The following is a 25,475-nucleotide window of genomic DNA, read 5'->3' as shown; positions in this document are numbered from 1 at the left end:
CCTTCAACTGGCCGTCCGCAACGACGAGGAGTTGAACAAGCTGCTGGGCGGCGTGACCATCGCACAGGGCGGCGTTCTGCCCAACATCCACGCCGTGCTTCTGCCCAAGAAGACAAGCAAGGCTCAGTAATGTCCGGACAAAAGGAACAGAACCCCGGCCCTTTTCAGGGCCACCCACATCCTCTCGAAAGAACTGTATTCTCTTCACACTGAATCAAACTGCACAATGCAGATATACGAATGGATATAAGCACACACATACAGTACATCTGTCGAGACTAAGACAATCTAGCAGTAAAAGTGACCTTACATATAACATATCCCAGTCCAAGATAGCTGACAGACAATTAAAGTAATTCGTGAGCAAGACCGCATCACACAAGTACAAGAAATGACCGCAATACGGTTCTTAGACGGCCCGCATCTTACAAGACCAGCTGACATATATGTATATCATATGTGTGTGCAGGTTTTATGTTCGCGACCGGGTGCACGTGGTCACATAACATTCTCTAATGTTAATAAAGTCATTACACTGTCGGCTGAATTGATTTGCGTGTACAGGTATTGGGTGCGTGCGCGCGCGCGCGCGCGTGTGTGTGTGTGTGTGTGGGGGGGGGGTGATGTACATGTGCGAGTCGTGAGTAATTGTATTTCAGGCGCAACAACTGCGTCTGTTTAAAGAAATGTGAAGGATATAGATCTTTCTGGGATATGTGGGTGGCCCTGAAAAGGGCCGGGGTTGTTTTCGGTCCGCCTTAGGCTCGCTCCCCTCGGATACGGCGGGCGAGCTGGATATCCTTGGGCATGATGGTGACGCGCTTGGCGTGGATGGCGCACAGGTTGGTGTCCTCGAAGAGACCGACTAGGTAGGCCTCGCTGGCTTCCTGCAGGGCCATGACCGCCGAGCTCTGGAAGCGCAGGTCGGTCTTGAAGTCCTGGGCGATCTCGCGCACCAGGCGCTGGAAGGGCAGCTTGCGGATGAGCAGCTCGGTGGACTTCTGGTAGCGACGGATCTCTCTGAGGGCCACGGTGCCTGGCCTGTAGCGGTGAGGCTTCTTGACGCCGCCGGTAGCCGGTGCGCTCTTGCGCGCGGCCTTAGTTGCCAGCTGCTTCCTGGGGGCTTTGCCACCGGTGGACTTACGGGCGGTCTGCTTGGTACGTGCCATGTCGAACGGATGAACTTCGTCTACGCTCAAGTGCAAGACAATAAGAAAAGTAGTCGGCGAGCGGTGGAGAGTGAATTTATATCACCCGCTAATCAGATGTCCGCAGATTACAATTGGTGGGCGCCCTGCCGTCCGATTGGTTCTCGGGCTGAAATCCGAGCTTGCGATTGGTCAGGTTTCGTGTCTCCACGATCCGGCTTTTGCAGCAAGCTCGGCACTTTTGGGGATAGCGAATGAACGATGCTTGCGCTATAGAATGGCAATGGGCTACATACACTCGGGCAAACGCTCGTGCGTCTAGCCATACAGTGGCAACAAGGCATTCGTCTACTTCATTGCTCAATAAAGTTGTCAATAAAGCAATTACTTAGTAAAGCAACAAACATACAAGCTCGCCTTAGGCTCCCTCGGCGAAATTCTGTCTGCCTGTGCGTGTGTGCGTCTATCCACCCATTCTTTTGGTGGTGGTCTGTCTGTGTGTTTGGGGGGGGGGGGGGGCTTTTGATAGACATGTTTCTATCTTATATATGTTATTTCATTCATTTTCTTTGAGATCATATGGTGTGTGGAAAAGTGATAACTTTGATGTGATTGACATAGTTCTTTTGTTAGGATGTGGGTGGCCCTGAAAAGGGCCGGGGTTTTCAGAAACTTGGTCGGTCGGATCTTCACTTCTTCTTGGGCTTGGCCGCTTTCTTGGCAGGCGCTGTCTTCTTGGCGGCCGGCTTCTTTTTTGGCGTCTTCTTGGCCGGTTTCTTGGCTACTGGTTTCTTGGCCGGAGTTTTCTTGGTCTTCTTGGCGGCCGGCTTCTTGGCCTTCTTGGGGGTGGTAGCCTTCTTGGCCGCGGGCTTTTTCGGCTTGGCGGTCTTGGGCTTGGCGGTCTTCTTGGCCGCGGGTTTCTTGACCGGCTTCTTGGCGGCAGGCTTCTTGGCGGCCTTCTCGGCAGCTTTCTTGGCTGCCACGTTGATTTTGAAGGATCCCGACGCCCCCGTACCTTTCACCTGAATGAGGGTGCCCTTCTCTACCAAGGCTTTCAGGGCGCGCTTGATGAAGTGTCCCTTCTTCTCCACGTCGAACTTGTAGTTGCCAGCGATGTACTTCTTGATGGCCAAGAGGGAAGAACCTTTGCGGTCCTTGAGCGCTTCCAGGGCCGCCGTGACCATGGCGGTGGTGGGCGGGTGAGCCGCAGGGGCCTTGGGCGCCTTCTTGGCCTTCTTTGGGGACGATGCTGGGGCGGACATGTTAGCTTGCTTTGTCTGCGACGGACGTGCAAATGAACCCGACATCTTGTCAAACTGGCGTCAAGTAGCGACGGTGCGGACGTGGTCGGAAACGTCGTAGCCTGTCCGCGTCTTACTGTCTGTCTCGGCCAAATTTGTGTTTCTTTTCTAACTTTACGGTTGAATTTCTCCATTGCCGAGTATCAAAATTGATACTGACTCGGTCTCTGTACAAGAGGACATGTCCAACTTACTCATTTGATGGAAGCGGCTGGTCGCTAGCCCTCAGATATTGAGATATTTGCCATACTTTTCAGTAAGCACGCCCTGGACTCCACGCCGACGGCTGATCGAGTTTGCATGCAGAGAAACGAGCGAGCGCATATGAACTGATGAACACGCCCGGCCTTTTGTTGACGCAGATATATCATATTTGAGCCAAGCGACTTCACTATGCGTGAACGAGCAGAGATCGACAAGATATAGATAATAAGTAACTTTGATAGAAAACACACACTCCAAAACACACCACTTCAATCATATTCTTCACACGTATACCAAGAAAATAAACCTATATACTACGCTTCACACGCATTTATTAGTATCCAGCCGTGCACACATCTTTGCAGAACATCTCTCAACAAGACTATCACTAGCACTACAAAGAAAACCGTGGGGATCACCATACTAGTTCATTGTTGTGTGTTTGCATGACCGGCTTGGGTCTGTCTTTTGGTAATATTATGCTCGTTGTTCGAGTCAGGTGTGTACATGTGTTCGTTGTGAGAAGATACAGCTCTTTTGGGGAGATTTGGGTGGCCCTGAAAAGGGCCGGGGTTTGTCGATGGTCAGATCCTGCTTTAGCCGCCGAAGCCGTACAGGGTGCGGCCTTGGCGTTTCAGAGCGTAGACAACGTCCATGGCGGTCACCGTCTTGCGCTTGGCGTGCTCGGTGTAGGTCACCGCGTCGCGGATCACATTCTCAAGGAACACCTTCAGAACGCCTCGGGTCTCCTCGTAGATCAACCCGGAGATGCGCTTCACGCCGCCACGACGGGCAAGACGACGGATAGCCGGCTTAGTGATACCCTGGATGTTGTCGCGAAGAACCTTGCGGTGACGCTTAGCGCCTCCCTTTCCGAGCCCCTTGCCTCCTTTGCCGCGTCCAGACATGATGAATACGATGTTCTTGTCGATACAGAACGAGAATGGATTAGACGGCCTGGCTGAGCCGAATTAATAACCGCCCTGCAGACCTGCGCGTAGTCCTGGCCGCTGCCACCACTAGCCAATGGGAAGCAAGCCACTAGCCAAGCAAGACAATGCTAAGCGGAGGATTTGACACCGACAAGACAAACATCTTGTCGGGAAAACACGAAAGCAGAAGAAAATAAAATAAAGCGAAGAAAACGGATGAATTTGCCCGAAACACAGTCAGCTAGTGGTAATGATATCATTGCTAGCATGCTCAAAGCACGGAACGCACGCACGCACGCACGCACGCACGCACGCGCACACACACACACACACACACACACACACGCACACACACACACACACACACACACTGTTGTCGATCAGAAGTTTGATTACACTTGTGAGACATTGCTTACTAGTGTATATTTATGGCGTTTTGACTGGAAAAGGAACGCCGATCGACGGCCAATTCATTGTTCTACGTGTTCTAGGGAACGTCACAGACGACAGTTGTTCCAGAAGGCAAGTGGCGCAAGCTTGTTGTTGCGTCACCTTTGCTTGTTGTAATAAGAACGTGTGCAGACTTTTATTACGTCAAAATTCTCTTTCTTTGTTGTTTGTTTTCTGTCATGATCATTCTGTTGTTTTTGTAGTTGTTGTGTGTTTTCCAGGTCAGTTCTGTACTTGTTTATGTCGCCTGCGATCCCAGGTTAGTGGCGTGTGCGTGGGTTGTGTGTAGTCGCTGTTTCGAGTAGAATGTGATTGCTATAGCTCTTTTGTGAGGATGTGGGTGGCCTTGAAAAAGGCCGGGGTTTTGTCGAGCGGAGGCGGTCGGTCGATTTACTTGGAGCTGGTGTACTTGGTGACGGCTTTGGTTCCCTCGCTGACGGCGTGCTTGGCCAGCTCGCCCGGCAACAGGAGTCGCACGGCGGTCTGGATCTCGCGGCTGCTGATGGTGGAGCGCTTGTTGTAGTGAGCCAGTCGAGAAGCTTCGGCAGCGATTCTCTCGAAAATGTCGTTGACGAAGGAGTTCATGATGCCCATGGCCTTGCTAGAGACGCCGGTGTCGGGGTGCACCTGCTTCAGCACCTTGTAGATGTAGACGCCGAAGGTTTCCCTTCTCTTTCTCCTCCTTCCGCGCTTCTTGTCTCCTGCGGGCCTGGCCTTGCCAGCTTTCTTGGCGGCTTTTCCACTTGGCGGCATGACGAAGACGTTCTTGGCGTGTTTAGACAGCAAAGAATATAATCGCACTCGTCTCGGCCTGGCCTTTATATCGGAGAACAATGCAAATTTGGGGATTGTCTAGTCCAAGGCGCGGACGTGGTAGAGCCTCTCCCCGAGAGTTAGCTCTCTCTCTCTCTCTCTCCCTCCTGTCTCTCTATTGGTTCGCTGTCGGAAGCCGTGAATCCAGCAGCGGGGTATAAAGTGTTTGGACAGGAGATAATTCCTCTTCATTCTCTCATTCTTTCTGCCGTTTGACGTAAATCAATCGACTACTACAAGATGTCTGGACGTGGCAAAGGTGGCAAGGCACGCGCCAAGGCCAAGAGCCGTTCTTCCCGTGCGGGTCTCCAGTTCCCGGTCGGCCGTGTGCATCGCTTCTTGCGCAAGGGAAACTACGCCCAGCGCGTGGGTGCCGGCGCACCGGTGTACCTGGCCGCCGTGCTGGAGTACCTGACGGCCGAGATCCTGGAGCTGGCCGGTAACGCTGCCCGCGACAACAAGAAGACCAGAATCATCCCCCGCCACCTTCAACTGGCCGTCCGCAACGACGAGGAGTTGAACAAGCTGCTGGGCGGCGTGACCATCGCACAGGGCGGCGTTCTGCCCAACATCCACGCCGTGCTTCTGCCCAAGAAGACAAGCAAGGCTCAGTAATGTCCGGACAAAAGGAACAGAACCCCGGCCCTTTTCAGGGCCACCCACATCCTCTCGAAAGAACTGTATTCTCTTCACACTGAATCAAACTGCACAATGCAGATATACGAATGGATATAAGCACACACATACAGTACATCTGTCGAGACTAAGACAATCTAGCAGTAAAAGTGACCTTACATATAACATATCCCAGTCCAAGATAGCTGACAGACAATTAAAGTAATTCGTGAGCAAGACCGCATCACACAAGTACAAGAAATGACCGCAATACGGTTCTTAGACGGCCCGCATCTTACAAGACCAGCTGACATATATGTATATCATATGTGTGTGCAGGTTTTATGTTCGCGACCGGGTGCACGTGGTCACATAACATTCTCTAATGTTAATAAAGTCATTACACTGTCGGCTGAATTGATTTGCGTGTACAGGTATTGGGTGCGTGCGCGCGCGCGCGCGCGTGTGTGTGTGTGTGTGGGGGGGGGGGGGGTGATGTACATGTGCGAGTCGTGAGTAATTGTATTTCAGGCGCAACAACTGCGTCTGTTTAAAGAAATGTGAAGGATATAGATCTTTCTGGGATATGTGGGTGGCCCTGAAAAGGGCCGGGGTTGTTTTCGGTCCGCCTTAGGCTCGCTCCCCTCGGATACGGCGGGCGAGCTGGATATCCTTGGGCATGATGGTGACGCGCTTGGCGTGGATGGCGCACAGGTTGGTGTCCTCGAAGAGACCGACTAGGTAGGCCTCGCTGGCTTCCTGCAGGGCCATGACCGCCGAGCTCTGGAAGCGCAGGTCGGTCTTGAAGTCCTGGGCGATCTCGCGCACCAGGCGCTGGAAGGGCAGCTTGCGGATGAGCAGCTCGGTGGACTTCTGGTAGCGACGGATCTCTCTGAGGGCCACGGTGCCTGGCCTGTAGCGGTGAGGCTTCTTGACGCCGCCGGTAGCCGGTGCGCTCTTGCGCGCGGCCTTAGTTGCCAGCTGCTTCCTGGGGGCTTTGCCACCGGTGGACTTACGGGCGGTCTGCTTGGTACGTGCCATGTCGAACGGATGAACTTCGTCTACGCTCAAGTGCAAGACAATAAGAAAAGTAGTCGGCGAGCGGTGGAGAGTGAATTTATATCACCCGCTAATCAGATGTCCGCAGATTACAATTGGTGGGCGCCCTGCCGTCCGATTGGTTCTCGGGCTGAAATCCGAGCTTGCGATTGGTCAGGTTTCGTGTCTCCACGATCCGGCTTTTGCAGCAAGCTCGGCACTTTTGGGGATAGCGAATGAACGATGCTTGCGCTATAGAATGGCAATGGGCTACATACACTCGGGCAAACGCTCGTGCGTCTAGCCATACAGTGGCAACAAGGCATTCGTCTACTTCATTGCTCAATAAAGTTGTCAATAAAGCAATTACTTAGTAAAGCAACAAACATACAAGCTCGCCTTAGGCTCCCTCGGCGAAATTCTGTCTGCCTGTGCGTGTGTGCGTCTATCCACCCATTCTTTTGGTGGTGGTCTGTCTGTGTGTTTGGGGGGGGGGGGGCTTTTGATAGACATGTTTCTATCTTATATATGTTATTTCATTCATTTTCTTTGAGATCATATGGTGTGTGGAAAAGTGATAACTTTGATGTGATTGACATAGTTCTTTTGTTAGGATGTGGGTGGCCCTGAAAAGGGCCGGGGTTTTCAGAAACTTGGTCGGTCGGATCTTCACTTCTTCTTGGGCTTGGCCGCTTTCTTGGCAGGCGCTGTCTTCTTGGCGGCCGGCTTCTTTTTTGGCGTCTTCTTGGCCGGTTTCTTGGCTACTGGTTTCTTGGCCGGAGTTTTCTTGGTCTTCTTGGCGGCCGGCTTCTTGGCCTTCTTGGGGGTGGTAGCCTTCTTGGCCGCGGGCTTTTTCGGCTTGGCGGTCTTGGGCTTGGCGGTCTTCTTGGCCGCGGGTTTCTTGACCGGCTTCTTGGCGGCAGGCTTCTTGGCGGCCTTCTCGGCAGCTTTCTTGGCTGCCACGTTGATTTTGAAGGATCCCGACGCCCCCGTACCTTTCACCTGAATGAGGGTGCCCTTCTCTACCAAGGCTTTCAGGGCGCGCTTGATGAAGTGTCCCTTCTTCTCCACGTCGAACTTGTAGTTGCCAGCGATGTACTTCTTGATGGCCAAGAGGGAAGAACCTTTGCGGTCCTTGAGCGCTTCCAGGGCCGCCGTGACCATGGCGGTGGTGGGCGGGTGAGCCGCAGGGGCCTTGGGCGCCTTCTTGGCCTTCTTTGGGGACGATGCTGGGGCGGACATGTTAGCTTGCTTTGTCTGCGACGGACGTGCAAATGAACCCGACATCTTGTCAAACTGGCGTCAAGTAGCGACGGTGCGGACGTGGTCGGAAACGTCGTAGCCTGTCCGCGTCTTACTGTCTGTCTCGGCCAAATTTGTGTTTCTTTTCTAACTTTACGGTTGAATTTCTCCATTGCCGAGTATCAAAATTGATACTGACTCGGTCTCTGTACAAGAGGACATGTCCAACTTACTCATTTGATGGAAGCGGCTGGTCGCTAGCCCTCAGATATTGAGATATTTGCCATACTTTTCAGTAAGCACGCCCTGGACTCCACGCCGACGGCTGATCGAGTTTGCATGCAGAGAAACGAGCGAGCGCATATGAACTGATGAACACGCCCGGCCTTTTGTTGACGCAGATATATCATATTTGAGCCAAGCGACTTCACTATGCGTGAACGAGCAGAGATCGACAAGATATAGATAATAAGTAACTTTGATAGAAAACACACACTCCAAAACACACCACTTCAATCATATTCTTCACACGTATACCAAGAAAATAAACCTATATACTACGCTTCACACGCATTTATTAGTATCCAGCCGTGCACACATCTTTGCAGAACATCTCTCAACAAGACTATCACTAGCACTACAAAGAAAACCGTGGGGATCACCATACTAGTTCATTGTTGTGTGTTTGCATGACCGGCTTGGGTCTGTCTTTTGGTAATATTATGCTCGTTGTTCGAGTCAGGTGTGTACATGTGTTCGTTGTGAGAAGATACAGCTCTTTTGGGGAGATTTGGGTGGCCCTGAAAAGGGCCGGGGTTTGTCGATGGTCAGATCCTGCTTTAGCCGCCGAAGCCGTACAGGGTGCGGCCTTGGCGTTTCAGAGCGTAGACAACGTCCATGGCGGTCACCGTCTTGCGCTTGGCGTGCTCGGTGTAGGTCACCGCGTCGCGGATCACATTCTCAAGGAACACCTTCAGAACGCCTCGGGTCTCCTCGTAGATCAACCCGGAGATGCGCTTCACGCCGCCACGACGGGCAAGACGACGGATAGCCGGCTTAGTGATACCCTGGATGTTGTCGCGAAGAACCTTGCGGTGACGCTTGGCTTGAAAAGTGTATTTTTTTCCCGTGCCTTCTTACTTCCGGGCGCACTCCTTTCAGCCGACGCACAAGAGCGGTAAAAATAGGGATGGATTCGCGCGTAGCAGCTGAGTAAATCGGTCGTACGGGTCGACGTTTTGCCGAAATGCACCGGGATAGGATGTCTACAACGAAGGCCGAAATTTTTCCGCTTTGATGAGTTACCATCGCAGGATGCTATTTTATGGAATAAAAGATGTACATATGGCCCTGGAGACAAGAAATGATCGGAGAAAAATTATTCCAATCTGTCGCCATATGTTTTTTTCGTTACAGATTTTACAAGGTTATTTCGCCGGATGAGGCGCTAGAGGTATTACTAGTATATCGCTAGGGGTATTATATTGTTCATAATAAAGCAACATGCTGTGTTTATTCAATCAAAGCGCACTGTATTTCAGTACGAACTTCACCGTTCTTTTCTGCACTGCACTCTCGTGTATTCTGGAGTTTTAGATAGTCGGACCCTATGTGAAGTTTTCTACATGTAATACAGGCGCACATGTTGTGCCCGGGGAGGAAGAGCTGGTAGCGGCCAAGGTTTGTTCGGCCTTCGGGGCATACGGAGCTCTCTGCCGCCTAGGTTATCCTTTGCACCCGGTGGTTGTTTTACGCGGTGGGAGCATCTCAAAGTAGATCTATCAATCGCATTATTCAAAGGGTAATGTTACTAACTTGTTAGAATCAGGAAATGCTAGAATAGCCTTCTTTGTTAAAATGACACTGTCATACTTCTGCTATTTTGGTGAAGAAGGCGATTAACTGATCATTTATGCAAATGATGACCTTAATTACATGATTAATAAGAAACACTTATAATACATCGATCGGTCGAAATGGTTAAAATCATTTGGCGAAGGTATGAGCAAGGAGGTTAATATATAGATAGGTTAATCAAGAGCCTACTCCTGTCTATATAACCTCCTTGGTATGAGGTTGTGGTTATTTCATGTTTTACATGTTGCATCCTCTAGACCACTTGTAGTCATCTATATCAATATTTAGTATTCATGATCCACTTTAATCTGACGACAGCATTCCAGCGAAAATAATTCACACATGCAAAGGTTCAAGTCTTAATCATCCTTCCATTGCCTGCATACTACGATTTTTGCGCCTGGCGTGGATCTGCTTGGAGATTAGCCTTTTACCTCCCCAATCGAAGTCAGGTACTAGTACCGGGCTGATGAACCCTCTCTGGCTGACTGGACCTTCTCTGGCTAGCATACTACGATTTTTGGGCCCGGCGTGGATCTGCTTGGAGATTAGGTGGAGTGAGGTGAGGAAAGTATTGTTATGTCTAGGTCACATGTCAGGGGATATGGAACCCAGGACCTTAACCTTTACGTCAAATTACGCCTACGCAACGCACGCCACAACATACAATCCTATTTTTTTATTTTTTATTTTAAATTCATTTTCCATCCAACAACATAAACAACACAGTCAGTAGTTCAGTAACATAAATAAGTGTCATATACAAATTGACGAAAAAAAGAGTTTAAGACGTTGAACTTGCAAAGCTTTGTCTGTGAACATGTTGTGATTTGTCTGTTTTGCGTACATGCTGACCTTTGTAGGCACAGTCGACTTTACAACCATATTATCAAAGTTGTCTGAGACGATCAACCGATCGCAAGCAATGCCCTCTTTTCACTAGACGGCGAGCCCTGAGTGACCGTACAGCGACCAAAATTAGATTTGTGTGCCCCTTGATTTCATAATTGGAATATGGTTCAAGATGTGCGTTTCATGATTTCAAAGACAGCAAAATACAAATTGTCTGATCTTTGGTTGTACAGCGCGGTTGCAGCGCGGTCGCTGGCCCAGTACAAGTACAAGAAAAGCTCATCTTTTCCTAGCAGGCCTTCCCACAAGCGTTTTAATTGCGATTTTTTTCCAATTTGTTTTTGTCTTTTTCCAATTTTTTTTTTTTTGGCTCAGGCGTATCTGCTTGAGCCCCCGTATCTGCTTGGGCCCTGTATCTGCTGGGGATCGTGGTAATCGCTGTGTGGAAGACCTGCGCTCCTTCGGCTTCAAGCAAAGGTTGACACAAAGCCTGGTGATTAAGAAAGTCTTTCAAAAGCCCAATTCACAATTCACAGTACCGCGAGAAGCAATTTCAAGCAGATACGGGGGCTCAATCAGATACGCCCCCTCCCCCAAAAAATCGCTACTGAAACGCTAGTGGGAAGGCCTGCAACGGAGGCTATGCTTTTCCATGCCACTCCCTCACTCGATTATGGCCAATTGGATAGGTCGCGTGCACCCAAGCACGGCTTTATGAATATGTTGCATATTCGCATGTTTAATGGTATACATCTAGCAGAGAAGGAACTACGCACTCAGTATTCTGGAGCTCCAAAGACGGGTAAGCCGTTTTGTTACTTTTTGACGTGTCTATACATGTAGGTTTCTGCGTCTCCCAATATAGAGGTAATACCTTGGGTAGGGGTGATTAAGAAAGGCCGTCAAATTCTACGATACATTCCGGTTCGATAAGAATTTGTCAATAAGGCTTAGGCTGCACCAAGTAATTTTTATGGATGACGTCCTTTGAAGACCCTTAATCTAATGCGAGAGCGCGAAAAAAAACAAGAAGGGCCGAAAAAAACAACATGCCTAGATTTGAAATATAATAGTCGACGACACATGTTAGGACACAAATTGAATGAGAGAACACAGTGTAACAACTAACAATTATTTTATTCATAATGAAAACAGCAATAATTTGAATAAATCAGTTGAAGTTGAACAGCAGTTGTTGTCCTGTCCTGTTTCTTTCCATATCCCATTGATTTGCGGCACTGTCGTAACTCTTTGATCATAGTTAGAGGAAGCAGAATTTCTAGTTTTTTTTTCTGGGAACAGACCAAAATCAATGCGCGCGCGGACGTCATCCATAAAAATTACTTGGTGTAGCCTTAACAAGACATTCTTGACAACAAATAACGCGCTTCGTAAAATTAAAGGGACCGATTCAAATACGCTTCCCGAATCATTTACTGATGTCTGCTACGATTTAACGGTGAAATAGAATTGCTCGAAGGAGGTCATTGGCCTCACGGAAAAGGCATTCGCAGCACCGGTAGACATTCTTATACGAATAGTACTGTTTTGGGACCATCCATGATTTTGTTTTCTTTTATACCCACCCCCATCATCCGTTATGGAGGCGACGTACATGTTGTCGGCAGGCTGGGTAGTAAAAGGTTTTAAAAGAGACCTGCGGTTTTGTTTGGACCTTTATGAGAAGCTCAAATCTCCCAAATTTTTCATTGAGGTCATGCGTCAGACAGAATATAACACAGAAAAATATCACATGTTTGAGGTTCTATCAACCATTGCAAAGTCGTTGGAAGGGAGTTGGCCTACGGCTACTACTTTTGTCTGTTAACTGGATGTGTTTAGTAAGTAGGGACCTCCCACCCTCTCCAGACAATGGTTGTGAGTTAGTTAGTTAGTTAGTTAGTTAGTTAGTTAGTTAGTTAGTTAGTTAGTTAGTTAGTTAGTTAGTTAGATGACCAGACCGGCGGAAGACCGCCAGCACTGCCCCGACGGCTGATTAAGCTATGGGAGAGAGTGAGTTAGTTAGTTTGTTAGTTAGTTAGTTAGTTAGTTAGTTGGTTAGTTAGTTGGCTGGCTGGCTGGCTGGCTGGTTGGTTGGTTGGTTGGTTGGTTAGTTAGTTAGCTAGTTCGTTAGTGAGTTAGTTAGTTAGTTAGTTAGTTAGTTAGTTAGTTAGTTAGTTAGTTAGTTAGTTAGTTAGTTAGTCGTCAGCAAGGTCGTCTGTGGTTGGGATGTGTTTAATAAGTAGGAGCCTCCCGACTTTCCGCGATCCCCAGACCATGGTTGGGAGTTAGTCGTGAGAAAAGTCGTCTGTGGTTGGGAGTTGGTAAGCCTTTAAACGTCGTCTGCGTTGAAGAATTTCAGTTGGAAGTAGGATGCGATCGAAGGAACGAACTGGAGCTAGAGTAGGCTGCTACCAAGGCCACCGACGACTTCTGTTGGGGAGTGGTCGGGAAAAAAGTCTCTGAATGTGTGACAGGGGCTTAGCCATTATCAAACCATGTCAAAATTCAGTCGTAATGTCTTGTTGGGCAACCCTAGCTATGCGTGTTGAACAAGCAAACCAAATAGATAAAGTGTGACAAGACTAATGAAGATTTATTTCATGTTGCAGGGACTTGCAACTGAGGGCACCAAATCTTCCATCCATTTCTGAACAGCAAGGAAAAGGCTGTGTCTCTCTTATATGGTCGCGATTCCTTGATGTAGAAAAACCCGGCTGTGAAACAGCATCTCATGCATCGAGCCAAGATGTTTGCTGTCGTTTCTGTCATGCTGCTTCTACAACATTTGGCACAAATAAACGCGCTTGATACTTGCTGGACTGACGGTCAATGTGCACGTCATAGTCCAACGCTAAAGACCATACCCAACAACCTAACATTCGTCACTTTGTCTAGCCTGGTTCTGAAGTTCAATGCCATAGAAGAGGTGACGTCACTACCAGTGATGCCAAGGCTAACCCATCTGGTCTTGTCTTACAACCGCTTGAAAGTGTTTCCGTGGTCCTCACTTCGCAACACAACGAGTATCACAAACTTAGACCTCGATAACAACGAGATTTCACGAGTCGATGCCTACGTCGACTTTCCTCGCTCCCTAACGTACCTTTCTCTGCACTCAAACCACATTGCCACCATTCCCGAAACATTTCTGAGCGGAGCGAAGCCGCTGAAAAACATGTTCTATCTCGGGATATGGAAGAACCCGTTCCAGTGTGACTGTGAAATCCAGTGGATCGCCCGTGCAAGGGGATGTGTGTGGGGCCACCGCAATGATGGTTGCGTGAACGCCAGCCCCGAGAGAGTGAAGACATGCATATTGGCAAACTGTAACTTTCACCCGAGCGGCGTGGTGGTAGTTCTCGACGTACCCGAAAATCGCTACGTCTCCGGACTGATACATACGTACGTACTGAAGTGTCACTCACCCAGAGAGTTGAAGGGAAAATACTTGAGAGATTTAACCCTACCGACGTGCCCATCTCCCACAACTTCCATGGTGGCAAGTAGTGCCTCTTCTGAAAATGTACAAGGAAAGGAATCTCGCGCGCGAAGCACTGTGAGAACACAACCGTTCGAAAATAACGAACCACAAGAGGAAAAGAAAGAGCTGCGGGTCACTTTCAGCGGACAGATGACCACAGTCAGTAACCCAAAGGCTCCATTGACCAGATTTTGGCAAGGTGAGGTTCTCGTTTCATTTCTAGTGACGTAGAAATGCTGAAAACATTGCAAGTGCAGTGCATAAGGTATTTAAGGATTCTGGATCAGCTGGTCGCTGGTTCGAATCCCATGGTGCATGTTTTGTTTAGTTATTATAAGTTGCACAGGCATAACATGCCACGCTGATCATGACTTGATAATATGGATGACATCCGCGCGTGCATTAATTTTCGTCCGTTTCCAAAAAGGAAGTTTGCGACCATACTGTAAACCGTACAAAAAGGTGCAAAATGAACAAATATATCACATGATTTAAATTGCAAAGAAATGTCGGAAAACGGGAACTAATGCCGTACAATGCCTTCTTTTCTCTCTTTTTTTGCCTTTTTTTAGTCTTCCAAAGTCAAAGAAGAAGAATTTATCCTGTGCGTTCAGCCATTTGTTCCAACTTCCTGACCACTTACATTTCAATGAAGGCAGCTTTTTTGGCTATTTTTTTTCATCCATTTTGGGGTGCCTAGATTTGTCATCCGTATTATCAAATCAGTATGGCCTATTCAAGAATAAATGCCACAGCATGTCCAGGACAACAACAAAAAACCACAGAAGTTCTGCTGCAATACCGATGTTGGCCACCAGGGAGCCCAAAATCAATCTTGACCGTCGGGTTCACAACACACAGACAGACACACACACACACACACACACACACACACACACACACACACACACACACACACACACACATACATACAAACACGCACGCACGCACGCACGCACGCACGCACGCACGCACACACACACACACACACACACACACACACACACACAAACACACACACACACACACACACGCACACGCGCACAGAGTAAAAACTTTTCTTCATGGAGGTGAATACATGTACGCCGTGAATTCCAACCCGTGTCTCCGTCCCTTCCGCAGCGTTCACAGCTATCGTCCTCGCCGGGATCCTCGCCGTCCTTGTCAAGGTCAACTTCAGCCTCCGCTGCAGAGCTTTCGTGCGACGTCGCCGAGGAAACGCAGACGGTCTTCACAGGGCGAGTAGACGGGCGAATACAGCCGCTCTAAGACGATAGAGAAGCCTAGAAGACGGGGAGGAGGAAACAGCTCTCTAGAAATGGTAGAACCAAGGAGGTTATATTCTATTTAACCTCGAGCTCCTTGGTAGAAGACTGGCTTCCATAGGTCACAGTAGTACTACATTTCATGGATGACATCAGCGCGCTCATTAATTGTCGCCTGAAAAAAGCAAGAGATTTTCCCTTTGGAGATGATGATAATGATGAGAAAGTACCAAAATATATGGAAAAATATGTCGTGTTGTAGACTTGATTATATATAGAGAGCATTTTGTTTATTTGATAAACGTTAGGAAGACGGCGACCATGTGATCATGGGGTCATGTATGACGTCAAGCGGGCCAGGTATTGTGGTGGGAGAGGGGGCCTAGGCAACAACATGTTAGCTTCCTATTTCCATGTGGGAACTATAGATCAGACTTTCCAAACTGGTCGAGTTGTTAGTGTTACTAATGCTACGCTCTGACGTCTGGGGGCACCGGCTGTCGTGGTCACAACTAAAAGTTTCCTTCGCGCTACCCTGCTGGGGTCCCGGGTGGTGGGCAGTACATTATCCCAAGTGCCTTAAAGTTCAACGCGTAGACCCCCTTTCCTGTTGAGGGCGGGGTTGTACATCCTCTCATATATTGCTTCTCTAATCCCCCGTTCGAACCAGCGTTCTTCACGATCTAGGATGTCCGTGGATTCGAGATTGAATGAGCACTTGGGATAATGTACTGCCCACCACCCCCCATCCCCGGACGAACAACATTTAGTTACTGTACTAAAAGCAACAGTAGCTAATTGAACTATTGGCACAAAACTTTGTCTTGAATAAATCTTCTTTTAAAGACTACTTCAAGACATCCTAAATTGTCTTAACCTCATTAACATACCTATTCAGAGTTTTGGTATAAAACCTGGTGTTCTCAGTCCTATCGTTAGTCACTGACGAAAGACAGTGGATGCTGTCTGAAACGTCTGACTGTTTCAAAATTTTATCCAGTTGCTTGAGTAATTATTCTTGGCGTATCTTACTACCTGGATGTCTAACTTTCATCAACGTACATTACAGGATAACCCGTGACAACGAACTCTTGCAGTTTTCGTAAACAGTGCTAGGTGACGCTGTTGATCCATGAACATCTTTCTATCTAACAGATGACCTTTCACTTATGTTTAAAACAAATAATCTACTTGCTTTTGAACTATTGCAGTTCTAGAAAACATTGCTAGGTGACACTGTTGAACCATAAGAATGTAGCTTCCATCACGCATTCACAATTGAAGTTTTTGAAATAATTGCTGGTGGCACTTTTGATCCATGAACAGGTGCTAAAGCAACAGACATTTCTTTTATTCATGACAAAAGCTGTTCAGTGCGTGTTTGTTACCTTCCACAGAGATGGATTGATAATCCAGATGTCGATCAAAAATACTAGCTACTATTCCATTAAACCGTTCACAAGTACAAGCAAGCCAACTGTCCTTAATACAAGTGGTGCTGAACACTGTTTCAACACACAGTTAGCACACACACACAAACACACACACACACGCACGCACACACACACACACACACTCATACTTGCATCATTAGAAATATTTAAGTAAATGTCACATCATTAGACATAGAAATAGACTTAAAACAAATTGTGTTATTCCGATGATCAACTGCAATAACCTATGCACATATTAACGGCACTTGTGCCCAAAGGCCCATGGCAATGTTTTGAAATTATAATACTTCTTCGGAAATTCGCTTAGACTAGACAAGTCTTAAGATCGTGTATGAAACATTTCCACGCATTTTGCAAACCGGCGACACCAGTGAACAAACGCTGCGCCAAGACTAGACATCTACCATTCTAAGCGAACATAAAGCACACTATCTGGGCAATCAGGCGACAATGAGCTACCGCGTATACACGACTACACTAGCTATCCGGCGGAAGACAACACTTCGGCACAACAACAACAACAACAACAACAACAACAACAAAAATAATAACATGAACGTTTATTCGGGAAAAAAAAACGATTTTTAGCTATAGTTAGTGATATCGAAAAATATGGAGCTGAAAACCGAGGAGAAAACGCATTATTCGCGCCTTATTTTCTGGGATTACTTCGTATCGCGGATAAACTTCGGTTTGAGACTGAACTGGCATGACGTCACGGAAATTACCGACAGATCTTCTTCTTCTCCTTACCGGGAAGACTTGTTTTATCAACTTGAACCTACAACAACAAACGTTCGAACTATATACATCGGGAAGGAAGGATGTTAGGACAATTTTCACCGAAAGAGAAGAGAGGACAAAGCACAAAGTGAGAAGAAACGAGGCGACAAGCGGCTGTACAAGATGCAAGATTCAACATTCCACCACAAGAACCCGGACAACGTTGTGGTCGTTCTTCTTTTTTCGTTCATCTCAAAATGTCTTCAAATGTTGCGTCATTGCGTCACAGAAAGGGAAGCGAAAGGGCCGTGAAACTGTATGGACGAAAATTGATAGGCAAAACTCAGGATTCGGGGAGGAATGCAGCAAGATTTGGAGTCGATGCAGTCAACAAAATCAAGCACGTGTGACGTCATGACAGGTAAGATCTTTTGAAAACATTTTCGTCATTTCTGAGAGAAAATTCTAAATGAAAACTTCCAGTCCCTCAGGGAAGTTCAGAATATGCTTCGCACATAAATATTCTGAATGGCTGTGTAAAGTTTCTGTGTATCTTTTGTGACAAAAAATTATTTGTGAGAAAAACAAGGTCCAAGTTTTTTTGAGCGCGCCACAACACAAGAACAGATCTTGAACAGATGCAGCATACAGTAAAGTTTCTAATTTGTTCACAAACCTGAACAAGTAAGCTACAATGCTGCGATTCACTAAAAATGTAAAATGATTTCATGGTTAACTTGGTGATTTACGTTTTGAGTGAAAGGATATACCAGTATAACGTTGATGTAATAATTGACACAGTGAATGGTGCGGTCTGTAATGGGTCGGGAATACGTCGGTAATGTTATTTGAGAATTGGTCGGAAAATCGCCGTCCACGATGGTCTAAACACTAGCTGTTTGTTCTCAGAGCCTATTGTTCTGTACTCCACCCACCCGCTGGGCGACAGAGCCCACGCGGCAGCGGATAAAAATTATATAAATACCCCTCAGTTTAATGCTAGATCCGATGGTTACAATATAAAACAAAAATAAACAGTTAAAACTAATATCTATTGGCTTTAAGAATGTGTAGAGAGTAGGATATGACCAAGAAAAATTCCCGCGTCCCTGGACGCATTACGAGTCACCTCCGGTTAATAAACTTTGACCTTTAACACAGTCAACTTTCTTAGATATATGTATCAAACATCGATTGAAGCCTATATTAATTCAACGTTGGTCCTTGATTTCGGTCAGAATGGATTTTTTTTGATGTCATTGCAATTTTAACTCATATGGACAATTTTGCGGTACGTTTTCTCCCATAGTTCCAAATCGCCGAATCCAGACGACATGCAAATAAGCCAAGATGGCGGCGATGGGCTGTTCTTTTGGGTGGTGGTGTTTTTAAAAAAAGTTTACTGTAAATTCTGAAGATATAGGCCAATATATAAGTATTACCCTTATGTTATAGTTTCCACGCGGGGCTGAGAACATGTTGTCGAGTTATAATGAGTTCTGTCGGCCTGGATCACAGAGCCTTATTAGCGCCCCATTGTTTTCGATGCCGCTTTCATGCAAATCGCCCTTTTGTTACCTGCGCTTTGGGCGCGATTTTCAAGTTGTGAACTCGTCCAGCGTGTGTACTCAGTATTCTTGTCCCGCAAGTTACAGCTTAATTTTTTATCGCTCAGTGATTCATTTTTGGTTAGGTAACGATTGTGGAGGTTAGATTATATTATATACGTGCTGAGCTTGTGTTTTTATCCTACATTACTAGGCATGTTTCATTTCGCCTTCGTTGTTCTCTTACAATACCTTATTGTATTATTGTGGGACAGTTAAACAGAACACAATTTGTTAGTACAGTCAAACTTCGGTTAACGACCGGGCCTACAAGACACCTCTTGGCTCATGATAGCCGCTTTCTTTCGATCCCGATTTTCCCCCCGTTGCGAATTGGCACAAGAATGTTAGCGTTTTGCCGGAGCAAGGAGCCGTCACAGTTTGCCTTTCGCGACCGTGACGAACTTGATTTGCGACAGTTCTAAACGACCCAAATGTTGCCGATGACGAGGCTGTGGGGATGTTCATCTTTTTATTGATAACTGGTGGGAAATCATGGAAAAGTCGGTCTGTTTGGTTTGGGTTCGGACGGCCGGGCAGAATACCGAGCATTCAAGATGGCGCCCACGACGCCATATTTAGTTATTGGGACAGTCTACTGTAATGCGGAGGGAAATCTTAAGAGCTGTGTGTTTGTACTCTACATTTTAACAATATATCTTGTCAATTCATTCCTCACAGAAGGATGCTTTGATAAATGGAACATACATCAAATAATGTATGGTGTGGTAACATATATGTCCTGAAAATAAAAGGTGTCTGTGTTTCTTGTTCACCCATGCTGCGACGAAATGACGTTTTCCATGTCAACAACTTCAGGCGTCGGCAATTTGTTACAAAGAACTTTTTCCGAAAAGTACAAACGCCAGCTCGTCATTATCTCTACTTGAAAGAAAGGTCGATCGACAAATTGAGCACCGATGGAAAAATCCGTCCAAACTGTCTCTGTATACAAGGAGGTTGCTGTATATTAGCATTTGATTTTTACTTTGTGTCTTGATTTTACCCATGCTCCGGAAGAACAAAAGAAATGGCTAGCGACTATTTTTGAACGGTAACGTTTTCAAACGGCGGTTAAATATTTCAGTACAAACACGACTGAGAGCATATTTTCCAGTACACAGGTTATTCTTGGAAGGTGCCGGATAAGTTTAACAGAAATATACAAGTATGTTACTTACAGACAAAAGGCTTTACACGCGGCTTGGGTTCAATCAAGGTTCAATCCAGAACATTTACATTTTGTATCACACAAATTTTTCGAGTTTAAATTTCTGATTTTTAGTTAAACGTTATGTTTAGTTCTGGTCATGTATTCCCTGATTTGTGCTCTTTTTGTAATGGAGCCGAGAAATTGGTTCCATGTGTACTTGGCTTGAGTAGAGAGTCTAGAGACTGTCACTATGGAAGCAAGTAAGTGCTCTTTGTTGTTTCTGAATTTGTGAACGAAAACATGTAAAAATTGTGGGATTTTGAATCGTCTCTTCTGCCTTGAATATTTTCCGTCTCTGTGTAAAAGATATTCGGCAAGTCTTAAGAAATATTTAGCCTTTCGGACCGTTTTCTATGAAGAGTTTGTCACCCCCAAACGGCTAGGTACAGTTGTTTACAAATAGGCAAACTTCCGCTTGGGATATTTCATTCGTAGGATGGGCAACTAGTTTCTTCGGGAAAGAAACACATACGCCTCAGTTTGGGTTCGTTATGGAGTCAAATGTTTTGAAATTATTAATACATTTATTCAAAAAATTCTGTAACAGCAAATACGTGGGCATGTTTACTATTTCATGAAGAAAACAATCATGCTAACAGGAAAACTTCGACCCGTAATACAGTAGTCTGTTCCCACTGGCGCCATCTTTAATCATCATTTTGCCGCCTGGCCGTCAAAACCACAAACCTTTCGATTTTGTCAGCCACGCGCCAGCTTTGTATCACTTGTATATGGGCATTTTGACCACTCTCTCTCAACAACAGTATTCTGGAAATAATCATGCCCACACTTGGCATTGTTAAAATGTGCTATGTACGGACAATTGAGACTGACTACAGGTACGCATATGAATAGGACGGTTCGCGGCAAAAGCCACAGGGGGGAGATAAAAAGGTAAACATTACTGCGGTCCGCCTGTAAAAGCGTCAACCAATCACGGACAGTTGCCGGTGGTGATAAGCGTGATTGACATGTTATAATCATCAATATTCATGCCCCACGAGTGGGAATTTTTGGACTAGTTTTTGACCATCGTGGTCTCTCGGGGAATTTGGTCGGGATTTAGTCGGTTGAAGGGTGCTACCCGACAAAAGGATTAGTGGCTATTGACATGATCTTCCTGTCAATAATAAGAGTTTTACACTATTGACAGGATGATCCTATGATGTATGCATTCCTATGCAATTTTTTGTAATCTACTCTTGCACAATCTGTCAATATTGATTTTCATAATGTTGTCATCATAAAAATAATTTCTTTAATTTTATAATCATAATTTTGCTCGAGAAGCATCGGATTCCATAAGTACATCATTGTCAGGTGCTTTCCAGAAATGCTTCCTAACATTATCAAAGAGTCAGAAAGCAGATGAATAGGATGTATGACATCTAAGTTGATATTGCAGTTATGTTGCATAATAAGATACTGTAAATGCAGAAATGTTAGCGAGGTGTAATTTCGCGCGCGGTAAGGAGAAAATGGACTGTTGCGGTGGTTTTGAGATCACGTTTAAACAATAATAGTGCTACAGTCACACAATGGAACGGCTTTTTGCATGTTTTTAAGGTTGTGGTAAAGAGTTAATCGATGAAAGTCATGACCATAAAACCACAAATATTTATGCATTTACAGTACAGGGAATAATGTCGATTTAGTATATTTTTACTCTGTATAGTGTACGCGAAGAGGGTCTACAGAGCCATTGAGCTCAGATGGTGGAGCAGTCAATGCTTCAGGCCTGTGAGGAGGCAAAGAAAACAACTGCTGACATGGAGAACAATGGTACATTGCACACTTTACATGCAGCTGTTATTTGTTTGTTACATATCTGGTATAAAATGCCTTTAAGTAATGGCATAACAAACCTGGTTTGTACTGACTAGTACAAGCTGCATATCTGGACAGATTTATTAGATCCGCTCACATCAGGATGGTCTGGTGTATTCTTTTACCTGCTAGTGGTGCCCCTCTCCTCAACCACGGGACTTGGTATTTTATGCCAGAGTCTGGAAAAAACACAACCTGATGCAGACTTTTTAGTTGGTGAAGCGCGGTGGCGTCGTGAGGTAGAATAGGTATGAATATGGTCATGGTTCGGTTTGAAAGGGCAGAATCGACGACTAGCTTACATCCCAGTTCACGACTTGCAGGGAATTTCGACAGCCATTCCCGACTCAAACAGCTGCCTACGGCCAAACAAGACTTGCATGTTGTTTACTTTTTTTTACATTAGAATAAATATACAATACATCATAACATATTTGCATAGAGTAGGCCACATATTTGTAGGTGTAGTTAGTTACAGATATCAATCTTCATCCATCCTCTAACATGTACCTCTCTTTCCCCATGTAGAAGACAAATGTGCTGAGGGAAACATACAGCAGCTTTATTTTCTACCAGTACATCTGACGCCCTTCAAGAACAGCATCCAAGCGAGTGGAAACACACATACTTCAGGGAGATGGTTTGGGAAAAGTCTTTCAATATGATGTACTTGCATGATGGTAAATTGATGATGGATTCTCCTGGTGAATCAACAGATGAATTTATAGTACATGATGGTCTTCATGCTCTGAGTATGAATGGTTCTGGATTGGAACCTTTTGTAGTGAACATCATACAGGTATTGCTAAACACCACAATTGACTACAACTGATCACAACCAGGTATGATACTAGTATGCAGTGGATTTATTAACCCCTACATGGAAAGTGCAAACAGACAGTAACTAAATTGTGAAACAGATCAATACTGTTTGAAACTAAATGTTACAGAATTTTTTTTGGAGGGGGGAGGGGGCAACCATGCGTATATCTTATAATATCTTATTAGAAATGTTTATATTCCTATGGAAGCCTGCACCTTAACAATAACCTCAATGACCTACAGTCGTCAGTGCCCCTCATAGTATGATACCCTTGGAGGCTTGAGTAGTATAGGAGACCATTAAGAAGGTTATGTTTTCAGAGTTTTGTGTACATGTCCGTTAGCAGGATAACTCTAGAAGTCATGAATGTATATTAATCTTTATCATATTGGGCATGTTGGTAGCTGTGGAAGGAAGAGATTAGATTATGGGCCCCTACCAGCTTCCCATGGTACTGCAGTAGAAATTCCAGTTTTCATATCCCGTGTTCTGGACATTACGGTCATGATTTTTCAGAGGTAGGCAATTGGGCTTGTGAATAAGGGACAATGGTACTGCCCCCTAAAAACTAAAAAAGAAGAGGGACATCAAAAAGAGAGGAACATGTACACAATGCAAATGAAAATCTACTTTACATAATAAATGTAAAATGTCAACAGTTCATGTTGGGAAAGATTCCATCAGCATTTGGAAGTACAAAGTAAAGATGAACATCATTATACATGTATAAAGCACATCAGGGCCTCATTTGCATATTTAATGAAAAGAGGCTAGAATAGTTTTTGCTCAGATATAACTTGCATACTTAAATTACTTTGGACACTTATTTGGGTAAAGAGGATCATTGACTGATGTAGTACATGCCAATGAGGACCTTATTCACATAATGAGAAAAAATATGTCAACTGAAGGTTATCCAAACACCAGAAAGACGTCATGAGATAATTTGAAGTCAATTTGTCGGGGCTTCTTCTCGCCCCTAGCCATTATATACTTCATGTGACGGGTGTCTTGAAAAACAGAGAGCGAAGCATGGTACGTGCAAAATAAGCAACAAGGCTTACATAGACTCTCCCGGCATACCGGCTGGTTTCCTAAGACGGCATTGGTCTCGCCTAAGATGGGAGGCATTGCTAACAAGGGACCAGTTTCACCGCTATTGCCTAACACCTGAAATACGTCAGACATGGCATGTCAAATTGTCGGGGCTTCTTCTCGCCCCTAGCCATACTTCATATGACGGGTGTCTTGAAAAATAGAGAGCGAAGCATGGTACGTGCAAAATAAGCAACAAGGCTTACATAGACTCTCCAGGCATACCGGCTGGTTTCCTAAGACGGCATTGGTCTCCCCTAAGATGGGAGGCATTGCTAACAAGGGACCAGTTTCACCGCTATTGCCTAACACCTGAAAGACGTCAGACATGGCATGTCAAATTGTCGGGGCTTCTTCTCGCCCCTAGCCATACTTCATATGACGGGTGTCTTGAAAAATAGAGAGCGAAGCATGGTACGTGCAAAGTAAGCTACAAGGCTTACATAGACTCTCCAGGCATACCGGCTGGTTTCCTAAGACGGCATTGGTCTCCCCTAAGATGGGAGGCATTGCTAACAAGGGACCAGTTTCACCGCTATTGCCTAACACCTGAAAGACGTCAGACATGGCATGTCAAATTGTCGGGGCTTCTTCTCGCCCCTAGCCATACTTCATATGACGGGTGTCTTGAAAAATAGAGAGCGAAGCATGGTACGTGCAAAGTAAGCTACAAGGCTTACATAGACTCTCCAGGCATACCGGCTGGTTTCCTAAGACGGCATTGGTCTCCCCTAAGATGGGAGGCATTGCTAACAAGGGACCAGTTTCACTGCTATTGCCTAACACCTGAAAGACGTCAGACATGGCATGTCAAATTGTCGGGGCTTCTTCTCGCCCCTAGCCATACTTCATATGACGGGTGTCTTGAAAAATAGAGAGCGAAGCATGGTACGTGCGAAGTAAGTTACAAGGCTTACATAGACTCTCCAGGCATACCGGCTGGTTTCCTAAGACGGCATTGGTCTCGCCTAAGATGGGAGGCATTGCTAACAAGGGGCCAGTTTCACCGCTATTGCCGAACACCTGAAAGACGTCAAAAATGGCTAGTCAAATTGAAAGGAACATGCCAATCATGCAAATCAAAACTTGATTTACATATTAAATGTAAAATACCATGATACCATATAGCAGGAATGATTCCATCAGTATTGGGAAGTACAAAGTAAAGATGAACATCATTAGCCATGTATCAAGCAAATCAGGGCATCATTTGCATAATCAATGAAAAGATGATAAGATAGCCTTCTTTGCTATTATATGACTTTCACATAGTTTGGCTACAGAGGATCATTGATTCATGTAATCTATGCAAATAAGGACCTTATTATCATTAATAAGAAAACCGTAGAATAATCAATTGTTAAGTTGAACCCAACACCTGAAAGACGTCAGAAGTGACATTTTCATGAGGTAAAGTCAATTTGTCGGGGCTTCTTCTCGCCCCTATCCATACTTCATATGACGGGTGTCTTGAAAAGTAGAGAACGAAGCATGGTATGTGCAAAATAAGCTACAAGGCTTACATAGACTCT

The 25,475-nt window shown here is 45.7% G+C and overlaps 1 long non-coding RNA gene across 1 annotated transcript; it reads left to right on the top strand.

Moving 5' to 3' along the window:
• Positions 1-17,257: 17,257 nt before the first annotated feature.
• LOC136422765 (uncharacterized) lies at positions 17,258-22,738 on the top strand. Its single transcript, XR_010753668.1, has 3 exons — positions 17,258-17,799; positions 21,874-21,980; positions 22,554-22,738. It is a non-coding gene; the product is annotated as an uncharacterized lncRNA (long non-coding RNA).
• Positions 22,739-25,475: the final 2,737 nt, after the last annotated feature.

Source organism: Branchiostoma lanceolatum, chromosome 17, assembly GCF_035083965.1.
Source record: "Branchiostoma lanceolatum isolate klBraLanc5 chromosome 17, klBraLanc5.hap2, whole genome shotgun sequence".
Classification (NCBI taxonomy): domain Eukaryota; kingdom Metazoa; phylum Chordata; class Leptocardii; order Amphioxiformes; family Branchiostomatidae; genus Branchiostoma; species Branchiostoma lanceolatum.
Note: the sequence above shows the minus strand (reverse complement) of the source record. Positions and strands in the feature narration are given on the sequence as shown.